At 44.8% G+C, this 15,305-nt stretch overlaps 1 protein-coding gene across 2 annotated transcripts in view; it reads left to right on the forward strand.

Moving 5' to 3' along the window:
• Nucleotides 1–5,030: 5,030 nt before the first annotated feature.
• The window catches only part of LRRC3B (leucine rich repeat containing 3B), a 105,202-nt gene continuing 94,927 nt past the window's right edge, over nt 5,031–15,305 (forward strand). Inside the window, exon 1 of one of the 2 annotated variants that reach the window (XM_027872548.1) lies at nt 5,031–5,079. The gene's annotated coding sequence lies outside the window, so the exon portion shown is untranslated. Of the gene's footprint in view, nt 5,080–5,721; nt 5,789–15,305 lie in introns of those variants that run through there. The other variant, XM_027872547.1, reaches the window with a different exon arrangement.

Raw genomic sequence — 15,305 nt, forward strand, 5'->3', positions numbered from 1 at the left:
CTGTGTGATCCTGGGCCAGTCAGTTAACCTTCTGTGGCTTATTTTCTTTGTTTGTAAAATGAGGGTGTTGGACTGGGCCTCCAAAGTCCCTCCTGGCTCTCTAAATTTATGATATGATCCATGAGGCAATGAATTGCCAAAGCCCATGTCTAAAGGCAATAGTACTGATGGTTAGATTACTGTACCTAGAGGAAAAAGGTAGAAGAATAAGAGGGGAGGGAAGAAATGGATGAGATATGAAGCAAAATGTGGTCTGATCTGGGACCACTCAGTTTGACAGTCTTGCTCTCATTCAAGATGACTCTATCCCAGGATAGTAATTCCACAAATGAATGAACTAATGATCCACTTCCCCAGGGACTGAGAGCATGGGCTCCAGGGGCCTTGTTAGCAGCGGTCTTGGTCCAGGTTGGGAGAAGCTAGGCAGATGACTTGGCTGACTGGCTAGATAAGATAGGAAAAATGGTAAGGGGAGATCAACTCCCTTCTTTAAAGTTGTTTCTAAAGTCTTCATAGCTATACATCCTCACATCCTCCAAAGCTAAATGTAGACAGAGAGAACAATAACTAAGGTGAGGCAGCAAGGATTATTCCCCAGGGCATCAAATTTAGGCACTGACAGTGATTACTGTCCTTTAGGAGTGTAGAAAGGAAAAGAATTTAGCAACTAGTTAACAAGAATAATTGTATGAACTAGCTCACTGCCAGCTGACAAACTGAGGTGCTATTCTCTGCCTCATACTAATCATCTAATCCTCACCCCAGGTGCTTCTTGGGTGTCCAGGTATCCCCATGAGCCATGTGACAGTGTCCCCTGTCAACTTCCCACTCCAGAAATGGTCTGTGATATTTGTCCCAAGCACAAAAATATCTCCTCACACACAAATGAAATTAAAGCATTGTGACAATTTGCTCAATAATTACTGCAGAAAGAGAAACATTTTAGCATCAATCATCCTGACGATTCAGTAGGAAGTAAGAGAGCTGTGAGAACTATTCCAACTTTCCCTGCTTCCTTCCTTTCCCCCGAGAAAGGCTGCAGAAGCATCCTGGTGCTCTTCCGGGCTCACATGAGATTGGCGGAGCTGTGGGACTGAGCCCAGACAAGGAGAGAACATCTTTTAACCTTTTATTTAGAGATGGCTTTTGGTTCAGGCTCACTTCATTAATTGGAAACAGTACCCAGGGGGGTGCATTAGAGCATTATAAACCAGAGAAGTGATTCTGTATTGGTTTGATTTTGCCTGATTTTCAGATCCCATTTGTTGGGTAATTCAGTCCATGGGCTCCCCATTTTCTGCACTTACTGTCTGTGATACCCGTAAGTGCTGGCTGTATGTGTTCATTTACCGCTGCGTTTTTCATCATTTCTTCAGCTGCTCTTCAACATCCCTTCAGCCTGAGTCAACATACTCATTTCTAAAAAGCCATCAGCCTTCACAGATTACTGAGAAATTAGGTCTCAATAGCCAAAGGTATCCTCTAGAATAAAGGAAGAAAGTGGTAAGGCCACTTAAATGACTTCTATGTGGGTCCAGTGGGTCCCGCTCAGGGGAAGCTGTCATGTTTATAGCTCCTTTAAGCTATAGGGGCAACTATAAAAATAACAAGTTGTGTATCATTCATGTTTCATGACATGTTGAATGCTATTATTAATATTTTATTACAAAATCATCGCTCTTCCAACAATGAATTAAAAAACCAATGCATTGCTATGTTACTTTGGCCAAGTCATTCAATGTTTCTGGACCTCAGCTTCTTTATCTGTAAAATGAAGAAGATTAAGGTCTAAGGTCCCTCCCAAACTTAAAACTGTGGTCTTGTAACTGAGCTTGGGCCTAATTAATTTTTTTCTAGGGGGACAAAATTCCAATTTTATAATGGAAGTTCACGAGAAAACAGAATTCAATATAGAGAAATTTGCTTTATGGGAAAAAAAATTAGGAACATATCAGTCTGCTCCTTAAGTACTTTTGAAAAGCACCATTGAAAGGACCAGAGATTGAAATCTTCTACTGTATTTACAGGACAGATGCAATGTACACAGACAAGGTTCCCTGTTTAATTAAAATGACTTCACCTCTGACCCTGAGGAGCACTGCTAAGTGAAGGTCATTTTGCCTCTGTGATCCTGTCAGTGCTAAGCTGCCTTCATGATCCTACTAATCAAAATGTTCCAAATATAGCTCTCGTTTCCTCCTTCTTCCCCTTCTTTATTGGATTTGAACACCAGGAAGGGAATGGAGCCCAACTATTCATATTAACATATGGCTTTGAGGTTGCCTTGGCCTCTGGTTGCTACAAAACTAATCTAGATTTGGAGGGGTGCCTAGCATTTTGCTTGGCATGTAGTAGGCACTTAATAAATGTTTGGTGATTGAATGATTGATGGGAAGAGAGAAACTCACCCACTTTCCCCTTCCCCTCAATCATTTAGAGTATCTAATGCTATGGTTGACAACCAATGTATATTACACATTGGGGGAATAATTTTCCTGAGCCAGCCGACACTAGTGCTTTCTAACATCAATAGCCCTAATCCCATCATTAAATCATAGAATCCAAGAGTGGGGAAGTAGCTTCAAGGTCTCAAAAGGCCTCAAAGCCTTTGATCTGGAAGGGACATTGGAGGTCCTGTAGTCCCATCCTCTCATTTACAGATGAGGAAACTGAGACCAAGAGATGTCAAGTAGCTTGCCCAAGGTCACATAGGTAAGTTTCAGAGGGGACATTTGAACTCTGGCCCTTTGACTCTTGAGCCAACAAGCTTCTACTCCATGCCCAAATCCCTCCCCTGCAACATCTTTGACAGGTTGCCAAATCCGCCATTTATAGGAGGCAGAAACTACGAGGAAATTGGAGATTTTACATCTTTCACTAAACTATTCCACCAGCTCCTTTGCCTCTCTGCAGTGAAACATTTCTAAAAGAACTTACAGACTCATCCAGAAGAGAGTCTCATTGTAAAGAAGGGAAAACTTGGCAGACTTGCAGCATGCTTGACATAGGTCACCAGGTGATAGATTTTTGGTCCCTCTCCACCTGGAATGGCTTTGCAGGAGGTGCTTGGCTACTGAATTTACTGCCCTTGTTTTACATATGTTCTCAACATTTCTTGTTTGTGGTAGCTCTGAACCTGAAGCATAGTAGGAAAAGGACTGGGGGAGAGAGCAGCAGAGAAAAAAAGTCCCACAAACCCCAAGAGACCTTATGAAACTACAGAGGTAGTTTGGACTTGATGTCAGATAGTTAAGTGAGAATGAAAGGACTTTGAATGGACCAACACCAATAAATCAAAAAGCACGTGCTAGGCACTGCACTAGGTGCTGGGGATATAGGCAACAATAAAATTGTCCCTGCCTTCAAGGACCTGACATTCTATATCAAGGAAGATAGTAGTGTATGTATAAGCCTATGCAAACAACGTATACAAGGTAAAATTAGTAGTTAGGGAAGCATTAGAGGTTGGGGGAAGGGATTCCTGGAGAAGGTGAAATCATTTTTTGCCACAGATTGATCAAAGCTATCCCCCAGGTCCCTCAAATGTTAGTTCTACTCACCTACTTGTCCTTAGAGGTAGGAAACTAGTTGGTTGTTTCGTTTGTTTGTTTTTTCTACAGAGCCTTTATAATTCAACATAAGAAATAGCAATACCACAGTGACCAATCATTTATCTTTGCCTTTAAAGTTTTAAAAGAAAATTCATTTTTATGGGAGTAGGTGTGGAGCCTCAGGCTACATTTCATTTGAGCAGGTGGTCATCTCAGAGGAGAGGATGGGATTAATGATCAGGTAAGTGAGCTAGGTAAGCAACCAACTCAAACCCCAAACTTTGCTCTCTAGAGATGCCGCTGGACTATGGTGAACCTCAAAGGAGAATCAATCCAGGTTAGAACTTGGACTGGATCCATAACACACGTTTCTCCCTCACATGCAACACCTCATTTCTCCCTTTTCCCTCTTCTTCTTTCGAATTAGTTAACATGTAAATCGATTTACAAACCTTAAAGCACTACATAAATATTTATTGTTATTATTAATGTGATTATGATTCTAACAGGCTGATCTCCATAGTTCCTCTGCATAGGGGGAAAGGTGGAGAGTGAGCACATTCCATGCCCCCCCCCCTTCTCTAAGGGAGGAATTGGAGGCACATTAGGAGATGGCAAACACTGGACCACCAACTCTTCTTCATAGGTCTTTGCTACGTACTGCGTTCTTCCTTTAAAAAAGAAAATGGGGCGGGGGGGGGGCTCAAAGAGGGAAGGGAGAGACCACATAGGCTTCGGGCAGTTTTCGCACTTCCCTCTTCTCCAAAAGAATGTCCACCACCTTGTCATTATCCCCCGCTCCCCCTCCCCCGGGAAATGGGCGTAGAAAACTCAAGCCAATACAAGAATGACTCTTCAGCCCTGCCTAACCCCCTCCTCCCTTCAATCCCTGCCCCAGGTTGGAAGAGGCACCCGCTAGTGATTGAGAGGAGAGCATCAGCTTGAGGAAAGCTACCCTCTCTGTCTTTGTCTCCTCCTTCTAGTCGTCTCTTTGGTTCGGGACTCTGCAGCAGCGGCAAGCAGCAGCGGCAGCAGAAGCAGCAGCAGCGGCAGCAGAAGCAGCAGCAGCAGCTACAGCGACAGGACCGAGGAGGCGGCAGAGCGCGCTCCGGGAGCCGGCGGTAGCTGGAAGGAGCGATCCCGGGAGCCGCCTCCCAGCTCCGCAGCCTGCCGAGATGCTCCTGCGGTTCTAGCGCGCACCGCCCGCCCTCGGCCGAGGCGGCGGAGGGAGGAGAGGCGAGCGGCGGCCCCACAAGCCCAGCTGCCTAGCCTGGGCGCAGTGGACTGCCTGGCTGGCGGACAGCCATTGCACGCGCGCACCCCTCCACCCCCCACCTCTTGCACACACACACACACACACACACACGTCCACGCAGCCACAGACACACAGGCGCACAAGCGCACCACACACACCCCCCTCCCCCGTACCCTGCCCCCCCTTCAGCGTGCCCTCCTCCCCTCTTCCTCCACCTCCTCTCCAAGGCGCCGCTCTGATGGAGCAGCTAGCCTGGCACCGTGCTGGCGCAAGGTAAGATCCAGCCGCCTGTTGCTTTTAGCTGCGCCCAGCCCGACTCCTCGCGGGCGCCCCCACCGCGGGCTCGCAATCCTGCGGGGAAGGATGGCCAAGTGCGGCTGGCGTTCTCTCAACGTCTCCTAGATGAATACGGGCATGGGCATGGCGGGGAAGGGGGGCGGGGGGGTGGAGCGGGGAGAGCTCACTGGAGAGGCAGTGCGGGGGCCGGGCGAACTCCTTGAACTTTTGGGCTGAGCTGCGGGTGCCGGGGGACCCCTCCTTGTAAGTTACCTGGTGAGTTTCGCTGTGGTCCCCTCCCCCCTTCCCCATACAGCAGGCATCCCTTCCCCCTGGCGTGTGTAGTGCAGGGAGGCTCAACTCCGCAGGGCGTCTCGAGGTCTGCATTTGGGACCGAGCAAAACAAAATAATACTGAAGAGAAAATAGAATCTGAGAGGTGGGGCCGAGGGGGAGGGAATGGAAGGAGAAAGGGAAGGAGAGTGGGAGGGAAGAAGGAGGCGGCCAGGGATTGGGAAGCAGCCCCTCGGCCGAGATCGGCCAGAACCCGGCATGGGGGGGCTGGGCCAAGGGAAGTCCAACCTCCCCCCTTCCCCGACATTTATTGGTTAGCCAAGTTGTAGCGGCTGGCCCGCTGAGTCTGTGAGCCTGGACCAGGGCTGGTGTGTGCACCGGCAACTGCGAGAATACAAATCAGGGGGGGTGGGGTAAGTAAGTGCTTTGGGTTTGGAGAGGCTGGGGCTAGGCGGAGGGCAAGAGGGCTTGGGTGAGTCTTGAGTGGCAGCCCAAGTCAAGATGCTGACCAGTGCCAGGGCGCTTCATATGCGGGGAGGGGGGGAAGGGAGTAGAGTTAGAAGTGTGCGGGCCTCCCTCTCTCTCTCTCTCTCTCTCTCTCTCTCTCTCTCTCTCTCTCTCTGTGTGTGTGTGTGTGTGTGTGTGTAAATCGCTAGAGAAAGGGGACTGTGAAGCAACGAATAAAGGAATTAAGAGTAATCGAATTTTAGACCCCAAGGAGCCAGAGAAATGCTTTGGATAGAGGCAATAATGCCTTCTGTTTAAAGGGGAGGGGGGGAGAATCTCCCCGCAGGAATAGGACGAGAGGTGGGAATGATGCTTGTGGTGTTAGAGGTGGAGATGGTGTGAGTGCATGGGGTGATTATACATGGAAACAAGCCTTGCCTTTCATTGACTAAACATCATCGCGTTTTACATATTGAAACACCCCTAGTCCTCTTGGAGAGCTCCCACTTCCACACCCTGTACACCTTGCCTGCTCGTTTTGTAGGCTCCCGATCCCCCTGCCCACTCACCCACCCACCCACGGTTCTCGTCAGGGTTTCCAGGCACAGTCCCCTCCCAGTGCTCCAGGTGCTTTGCCCGGCTCTGCAGGCGGAGAAGGAGAAGGAAACGCGGAGTTCCGAGCTTCTAGGACGAGGATGAGGCTGGGTGGGGGTAGGAAGTTCTCCAGCACCCGGGGCGGGGCACGGGGAGGGAGGAGGGTCTGAAACTCTCTGGGTGGTGGGCTAGAGAATGGGCTACAGCTAGATACAGCGCACCGCCATCCCCCTGCAGCCCTCCTAAAGAGGATCGCACCTGGGTGAAAGGACAGGGAGAAGGGAAAGAGAAAGCCTCTAGGCTGCAAGAGCATGTTTCTGGAGAAGGCAGCTTGTCTGCTGTTTTGGGCTGGGGCTTATGCAGATCTGCATTCTGAAGTGGAAAGAGGGGCTAGAGGAGGCAGTGATCCGAACCGGGAGGGCAAAAGGTGGGGTGGCCGAGAAGAGAAGTGTGTGTGTGTGTGTGTGTGTGTGTGTGTGTGTGTGTGTGTGTGTGTGTGTGTGTGTGGGAGGGGGTGAACGGCCAGGCAAGCAGCATCTCCGAGACTGGGGGGAGGGAGGGGTTTTTTGGGGACTCTCCACTTTGGCGCCCGCCGCCAGTTGCAGGTTGCTACCGGGAGCTTGGGGAAGGATGCTGCAGGTTGAGATTGGAAAAGGCGCGGCCCGGGTCGTCTTCTCCTCTTCCTTCTCTTCCTCCTTCTCTTTTTCCTCTTCTTCCTCCACCTCTGGCTACCTTGGAATAAAGGCATGAATGGCACCAGGCGGTGGCCGAGGCTGCAGCAGGAAAAGCTTTAGTCGCCCCTCCTCCTCCTGCCTGCTGCCCGCCTAGTCTGCCACCTGCCCCCCTCTACCAGGGGCCCCGCCGGGGCTCGGGTTCCCCAGCTGAAACCTGGAGCTGGGCTCCCCTGGGCGGGGAAACACCGGGCTTAACCCTTCCTTCCCCAGAATCGGAGGAGGCACACACCCCTCTAGGGGCACGGTTGCTCAGGGGAGGCTCCCCTCCCTCCCTCTTCCAACCCCCGGAGAGCCAGGTGCTGTTTTGTTTTTTTTTGTTTTTTTTTTTTCATGAAGGTGAGGAATAATTGGTGGCCCGGAGGGGTGGGGGCTGTGTGCATCTCACACCTCTCAGGGTTTGGTTTTGGTTTGGTTGACCCCTGTGAGATCACTCTCATCCCCACTTCCATTACCTTAAAGGGAAACTAGGACCTGGGAAACCTCTTCTCCTCTCCCCTCCTCCTTTCCTGGCCCCGTGCCAGCACGCCCTTAGCCCTTCTGGAAGAGAAAGCCACATTCCCTAGGCCTCCTTAGAGGAATTCCGTGGTTGCCCTCCTTCCGTCCCAGGGAGAACCCCTGAAAGTGATTTCCTTCCATCTGATTGCCTAGGCATTTCCATGCTGCTTGTCTGCCAGAGATGCTGTGAGCTCCAGGAGACCCAAAGAAGTGGGGAAAGGGGAATTCCCACTTGCTCTGTCTTCTCCCAGTGTATTTCCTGCACATATAAACCTAATCTGTTCCGTCAGGGTTTCTGTGTAACCATCTTAAGCCCCTCCCATCCAGGGTTGATTCTAAATAACCTAGATAAATTGAAGAAAAGGCAGGAAGTAAGTAAGGCCTGAGTTACTCAAATATTTGCCTAAACCTCCATTTTTACCTGCTTAGGCCCCACGTTTATACTGTCTTTCTGTTATCTATCACCTTTAAATAAGTTAACCGGTAGTATCAGCTACTAACGCTTTCTAGCACCTAGGACAGTGCCGGCTACACTATAGGCACTTAATGAATGATGATTGATTGAATTTTGGCTTTAGTCATCCTGAAATAGCCACCCCACTCTGCCTGTGAGGACATGCCCAGACCACGGCTGATTCATGAAAGCAGATTTCTTTAGAGCTAGAAGGGGCCTTAGATATCTCGGAGGCCAGCCCCTTCATTTTGCAGACAAGGAAATTGAGTCCAAGAGCGTTTAACAGACTTGCATAGGACCATACAACTAGCAAGTGGAGGTGGGGTGGGGAGTTTAGCTGCGAATCCAGGTTCTACTGCCTGGCTTATAAAGCATTTAAAATAATTATTTTGGTCTTCACAAACAATCCTGAGGTGAAGTCCTTCAGGTTTCTTTATCCCCATTTTATAGATAAGGAAATAAGGTCAGAGAGGTAAAATCATGAACCAGTAAGTATCAGAGGCAGTATAAGGACTGGAGTACCTTCAACCAATCCCTCTGGGCCTTTAAGTACAAGCTACTTGAATACTTACTGGGGATGGTGTAGAGAATTTTTGGTAGGCATGGGTTATTTAGCCTAAATGGCCTTTGAGGTCCCTGCTAACCCTGAAATTCTGTGATTCAGACTCCAAGCTCCAAATGGTCTGTCCACTCCATTCTTTACTATGACAATTATAGTAATAGCTGACATTTACAGAATGCCTTAAAAACTTGCAAAGGGCTTGACATCTCTTATCTCATTTGATCTTCAAAATACACCCTATGAAGAACATTCTCTCCTCTCCAATTTTCAGATGAGGAAATTGAGGCTCAGAGGAGTTATATGACTTGCCCAAGTTCCCACAGTCAAGAGACACATCTAGGTTCTCTGAGTCTCAAATTCAGCCCACTCTCCACTGCATCAGGCTGATTCCCCCCTTTTTGTATGTGAGAAAAGGGGGTGAGCAGGAAAAGCACAGGGAATGGAACTCCCAAACGAAGTGCTTTTTCTGATCCCCCGTGAAGCAGCTTTGCTTCCTTTGCAGAGCCTGTTGCTTGGTGGAGGCGGGATGGTGTGGTCAGGGACGTGGTCCCTAGGGAGGAAGCCCAGAGGCAGTAACAAACCCCAAAACAATGCCTATCTAGCAAACTAGCTCTCCCTCTCCCCCTTGAGCATGCTTGGTTATGTGCAGCATAGAATTTCAGTTTTATCTCTAAAAAGGACCCTCTGCAGATGTCATCGAAACTCTCCCTTTCACCATTTACAGCTAAGGACCCTTAGGCCAGCATGATTTACATTCACAACCTGTTAGTGGCTGGCCAGGCTTCAGTCCACATTCCATTCACTGATTCCTGGTCCTTTGCTCCTTCTCAGAATATGCTTATGTTTAGAAATGTTGTATTTCCAGTAGTTGCTTTTCAACATTTAAAAACACAATGGGAGCTTTTTTTTTTTTTTAAGGCAAACTATTATTCAGGCAATTTCACTAATATAAGTAGTTTGGGCAGGATAAGAAGGAAAGCCAGCCCTTTTGTCAAACCTAAACCTCAAAAAATTCTTACAAGAATTTGTGACACTGCGTCAGAAAAATAATAGTGCATATAATCAGCAAAAACTAAGGAGGAATGTCCTAACACAAAAGACAGGCTTTACAATTGTCTCAAATTCCCTTAAACAAAGAATAATCCCTGCTCTCCCCAGTCCCCCTTCCCTTTTTTTTTTTTTTAGCATCACAGCATCTTAAATCTAGAACTAGAATGGGCCACAGAGGACATCTAATCCAATTCCTTCATTTTACATATGAGGAAACTGAGGCCCACAGAAGTTAAGTGACTTGTCCAAAGTCACTCAGCTAGGAAGTGACAGGTGGGATTTGAACTCGGGCTAATGACTCTTTAAGTTAAGCATTCTTTCCATTGCCTTCTCCCTCCCTCATTCCATTCCCTTCCTCCAATTTTGTTGTTGTTGTTGGGTGGGAAAAGGGTCTAAAGCTAAATGAGGAATGGCACAACTCACAATTCGCAGACCCAGATTCATTTGAGAGTATAGATTTTCAAATGATCATATTTAACCCTGCTTCTCTGACCTTCCTTTTCTAAGAAAAGGTTAAGACAAAGGTGAGGTGAGGATGCCTCCAATGGTTATGTGTTGAAAAAAGGAAGGACTTCTCTGAATTTCAAAGGGGCTCTCTCCAAGTAGCAATTTTATGCCCATCATCCAGGTCCTGAGGTCATTCCTCCAGAGTTGGCAGGGACATCTAATTAAACTAACTCTCCAATTCTACAGGTGAGAAAACTGAGGCCTGAGAGGAAGTGAGATGCCCAAGATATTTCATAGGGACTATTTGTGTCCTCAGGTGTCTTCTGCAACCAAAGAAATAAGGACCCACTGTATAATTTCCATGGGTGTTGTTAAGGCCCTGGTAGCAATTACATAGTTTCCCAGTTACAGGACTGGACTTCTTACCTTGGAGCCAACCCAACATATAGGTAAGCTGGGCTCCAGGAGGAGAGTGTGGGAGGTGGTTGGACCAGGTGCCTGTGGTTTTCATTTCTGCACCCTGTGTGGAGAAGTGCTGCAAGAGAGGGGATTTAAAAGCCTCATTTAAAAATTTCTAATATGAAAGGACCAAGGTAAAGGAAAATAACAACTTGGATCATTTTATATTGATTAGATGAGTTATCCCCAGTCCTTGTTCTGAAACAGTCCAAGGTAGCTCCCAATCTTTTCAGTTTGTGATGGGAGTGGAGAACTTTAGGGATTACTAGCTGGGAAGTCTTGTTGACAAGCCACCCACTGGAATTCATGCTGGCAGATCTTGAAGTCTAGGGAGATCTGACTGAAGACTTCCTTCCCTATCAGGACACTTCCCACCTCTCTTAGGTAAGACAGGCAATTGTGGCTGACCTGAAATTAATTATGTCAAGGGGTAGAAGCTAGATCACTGGCCTTGGAATCAGGAAAACCTGGGTTTGAATCTCACCTCGGACACTTGGTAGTTAAATGACCATAGGCAAGTCACTGGGACTCATTTCTCTCATCTGCAAAATGAATCAGTTAGATTCCATAACCTCTATAGTTCCTTCCAGCTCTAAATAAATCTATTATCCTTTGATCCAGTTGGAGTTGGCTAAGACCAAAATTCAATTCCGTAAGTATTTATCAAGTGCCACTAGGTCCTTTACCAGCTCTCAATCTATGAACCTAGCCTAGCGGACAAAAATGTTCTGTATCTGGAGAGAGAAGACTTGAGTTTGAATCCTGCCTTTTCAATTGTTCATTACTTATAATATCACCATGGGAAAGATACATCAACTCTTGGTCTCAGGTTTTGAATTTGTAAAAGGAGAGAATTGGACTAGATATTCTCCAAAGCCTCTTTTAGGTGGCAAAGTGGATAGAGAGCTAGATCTGGAGTAAGGAAGATCTGAGTTCAAATTAAGCCTCAAATACTTACTATCTATGTGAGGTTGGGCAAGTCACCTAACCTTTGTTTGCCTCAGTTTCCTCACTGCTAAAATGGGAATAATTATAGCACCTACCTCACAGGGTTGTTATGAGGATAACCTGAGATAATGCCTGTAAGTACTTTGCAAACTTGAAAGCTATTAATGACTATAGTTACTATTACACTTATAAAGCTTTCTGAAAACCTTAAAGTGCTATATAAATGTTAACTATTATTATTATTTTAACCCTAAAGTGTTATCTATGAGCCTAAGTATGATTGTTTGGGACCTATCATTTTATTTTGGGACCCATTTTGGGACCTATCCAATTATCTCCAGGGATATAAAAATTTTTTAAATCTTAAAATTGATTTTAAATTTCTCTACTAAAATGTAGGTCTTTTGGGGCGGAGCAGAGAGCACTATACAATTGGACAATGACAGGGATGACAAGTCACCAAATGCTGAGAATTCTTAGATTTGACAGTGTTTCCCAACCTAGTGTCCCACAGGCAAAACTTTTACAACCAAAGGCCCTTACTTCTTAAAAACACTAATTAGAACAACAGCAACACATCTGGCCTTGGCCTTTTCTCCTTTCTCTCTACATCCTGCCCCTCCTCCTTTACCCCCCACCCCCAGGTACCCCTCTGTTTCATTGTCTTCAATAAAGAATTGAAATATTTCCTCTTTCCTTGGTATTTTGTAAGCTGAGAAACATTGTACCAGACTGATGCATCTGGGAAAAGCATTATGACTTTCTGATTGTCTAATGGAGAAAAAAGGATGGGGAATTGGGTAAAGGTGGAGTACTAAAAAAAATTATCAAAAACTTACACAAAATTTCTAAGTACTTATACATTTAGAAACTTTATTGTCTGATGGGAGACATTAGGGTTAGTGGGTACTGGCAGGACATGATTGGGTTATAATAGATCGTCCACAAAATAAATCCTTGCTATTAATATTGTAGATGCTATGTTAAGAGCTAATTTAGAAAAAAAAAATTGCTCTTTTTTGTTACCGAGGTTCTCTGACCCTGACGAGGTCATGGGGTAATCTTACACAGAAATAAGCTTCATGCTATATGTCAAAGTTCAGAGTAATGGAAAGAATGGAAATCCTCTGATTCGGGAAACTATTTAAATAGGTTCCTTTCAGGCACATGTGTCTTTTCTAATTCACATTTTAGGTTTGTCATTTTTGGAAAAAAAAAAAAGAAGAAAAGGGGAAGAGTATCTGACCTTGAGCTATTTTTAATAGAAAGACTTCTGAGAGCTTGGGTAATGAGGTTCTTAGAAAAACAGTTTGAAGAAGATGGTGGGAGAAAAAGGAACAAAATTACTAAAACTGAAGTGGGGTGCTAAATTAAATTCAAATGAGTTTGGTGGCAGAGGTTTTATCTTGGATTAAAAAAAAGATAATATTAGAAGCTCAGTTAGAAGCAATAAATGGGATTGATCAACTTAACATGTATAAACTGTTCAATTTAACCTGGGTGTTACCAAGTGGAATAAAAGCCTAAGCATGCTTTTAATGACTAATAATAATAATAGTTGGTGTTTGTAGTTTCTTTGCCATGACAAGGGACTTTACAGGTGTTAGCATTCTAGGTATTAGCATTTGCAGGTGTTTGTTAGCTTTACTGGTGTTGTCTCAATAACACTTTCCTTGAGGCATCTTGAGAGAGATGGTGATGCATCTTCTTATAAAGATTTGGCAAACTCTTACTTTTTTTTTAAAGTTTTTCATAAAATATTTATTTTTTCATAAGAATTCAGCTCTAGGCTGCCAATCAGGTAAAGATACTTTTCTTCCTCAAGATTATAAATTAATAGTAGGTGTCAAAGCCAGATGTTAAAATTTTAAATGGAACACCTTAGTAAGTTTAAGTATTATTCCTCAGGGAGGAAAATAATATTAGCAGAATTCATGTTTTCTAATTGGAAGTTCTTTCTTAGGGATTTGTCAACAATTATTTGCCCTAATGTTTGTAAAACATTGTGCAAACCTTAAAGTGCTATACAAAATACCTTTTTGTTCTTATCATTGAGAGGCAACATGTTGAAATTATTTGTTTAGGAATAATAATACTAATAACTAGCATTTATAGAGCATACATGTAAAATGCTTTCCATACTTTATCTCATTTGGTTATCTCAAAATAACACTGTGAAATTGGCACTTTTGTGCCCCCCATTTTAAAAATTGAGAAACTGAGGCAGACAGAGGCTGACTTACCCAAGGTTACACAGTAAGTATCTGAGGCTAGATTTGAATTTAGGTCTTCCTGACCCAATGTCCAGTGGGACAAGCTACCTAGAGAGACCTGAGATCTAACTGTCTCTCTGACACCTACTATGTGACCTTGGACAAATGCCTTAAACTTTCTATTGCCCCAGGGAATCCTTTATGACTCTATGTTGCAGAAGGAAGCTCTGCATCCAAGGAGGAAATTTCCTCATTTGGAAGACGCTCTTCACTAATGAAATCTCAGGTTTGGTCTGCCACACCTCTCATGTGATTAGCATATTAATATCATCCCAGGGAAAGATCACTAGGATTACAGGTAGTTAAGAAAGCATTTTTTTAGTGCCTCTTTTGAGAAATAAAATCAGAATTAATATTATGAAAGAAATAAGTCATTTTAAGTTATATGAGAGCCCTGAAAGATACTTGACTGACTAGAACATTCCTGAAATTAAAGATTGCTAAAAACCATTTCTACAACCCCATTCCTTAACTGGAGAATTAATAGTTTATCTATGACTAACTCCTTTAAAATCAGGTTGCAAGGAAACTTGCATGGCGGGGAGGGGATTTTGTCTTGTGATTGTATAAGACTTACATAGCTAGAGGGTACTTGGATCTTCCTGGATTTTATAGTCAATATTTTCCTTGGTTGAGAGGTGGTGTAAAGGTGAAGAGCCTTCATATGCTGATCCATAGCTAAAGCATAAAAGTCAGGGATGGAGCCTGAGTTCCTCCTATCCTTTGTTCCCACCTCAGCCCTGGTCCAACATTTCCCTTTTATAAAGAAAAGTTGTAATTTAGAGAAGGCTCAAAAGTAACTAAGCAGTCTTTTCTCTTCTTAATACCAGAGTCTGTGTGCACAGACCATGGTCATTGGCATGACTAGTGACCTTCCATAGACTCTTGGTCAGCAGAGCTTTAGTGCTAACTATTCTTTGTTTTATACATAAGGAATAATCTTGTACCTGAGTAGTGGTAGAGCCAACATCTATAGCTAGTTTAAGGGAGGGAGCAGAGAGAGAAGATTTAGGGTCTATTTTTATACTTTTCAGTGGTGTCTTTAACTTGCTTCTCTGAGTCCAAGGTTAAAGAATCAAAGAGAGAAACCCTTTCTATTATGGGGGTGAGCACCATTTTGAAACAACAGTCAATGGGCTAGGCAGATCCATCTCTACTTGATTCTACCACAAAGATCAGACAGGATCAAGAAGTGCTAGGGAAAAAGAGGTGGATGCTTTAGGTCATTATGTATCTATTAACATCCCCTCTCCCCACAGAAATTCACAATTCTTTATAAAATCCTGTTTTGTTTGTATATGGAAATATTTGTTTGTTAACTTCCTAATTAAAAAAAAAGAAAGAGAAAAGAAGGAAGGAAGGAAGGAAGGAAGGAAGGAAGGAAGAAAGAAAGGAAGGAAGGAAGGAAAAAGGGGAAGGTGGGAGGGAGGGAGAGAGGAAGGCAGAAAGGAAGAAGGGAGGGAAGAA

Source organism: Vombatus ursinus, unplaced genomic scaffold (genome assembly GCF_900497805.2).
Source record: "Vombatus ursinus unplaced genomic scaffold, bare-nosed wombat genome assembly UNPS02014799.1, whole genome shotgun sequence".
In the NCBI taxonomy this organism is placed as follows: Eukaryota; Metazoa; Chordata; class Mammalia; order Diprotodontia; family Vombatidae; genus Vombatus; species Vombatus ursinus.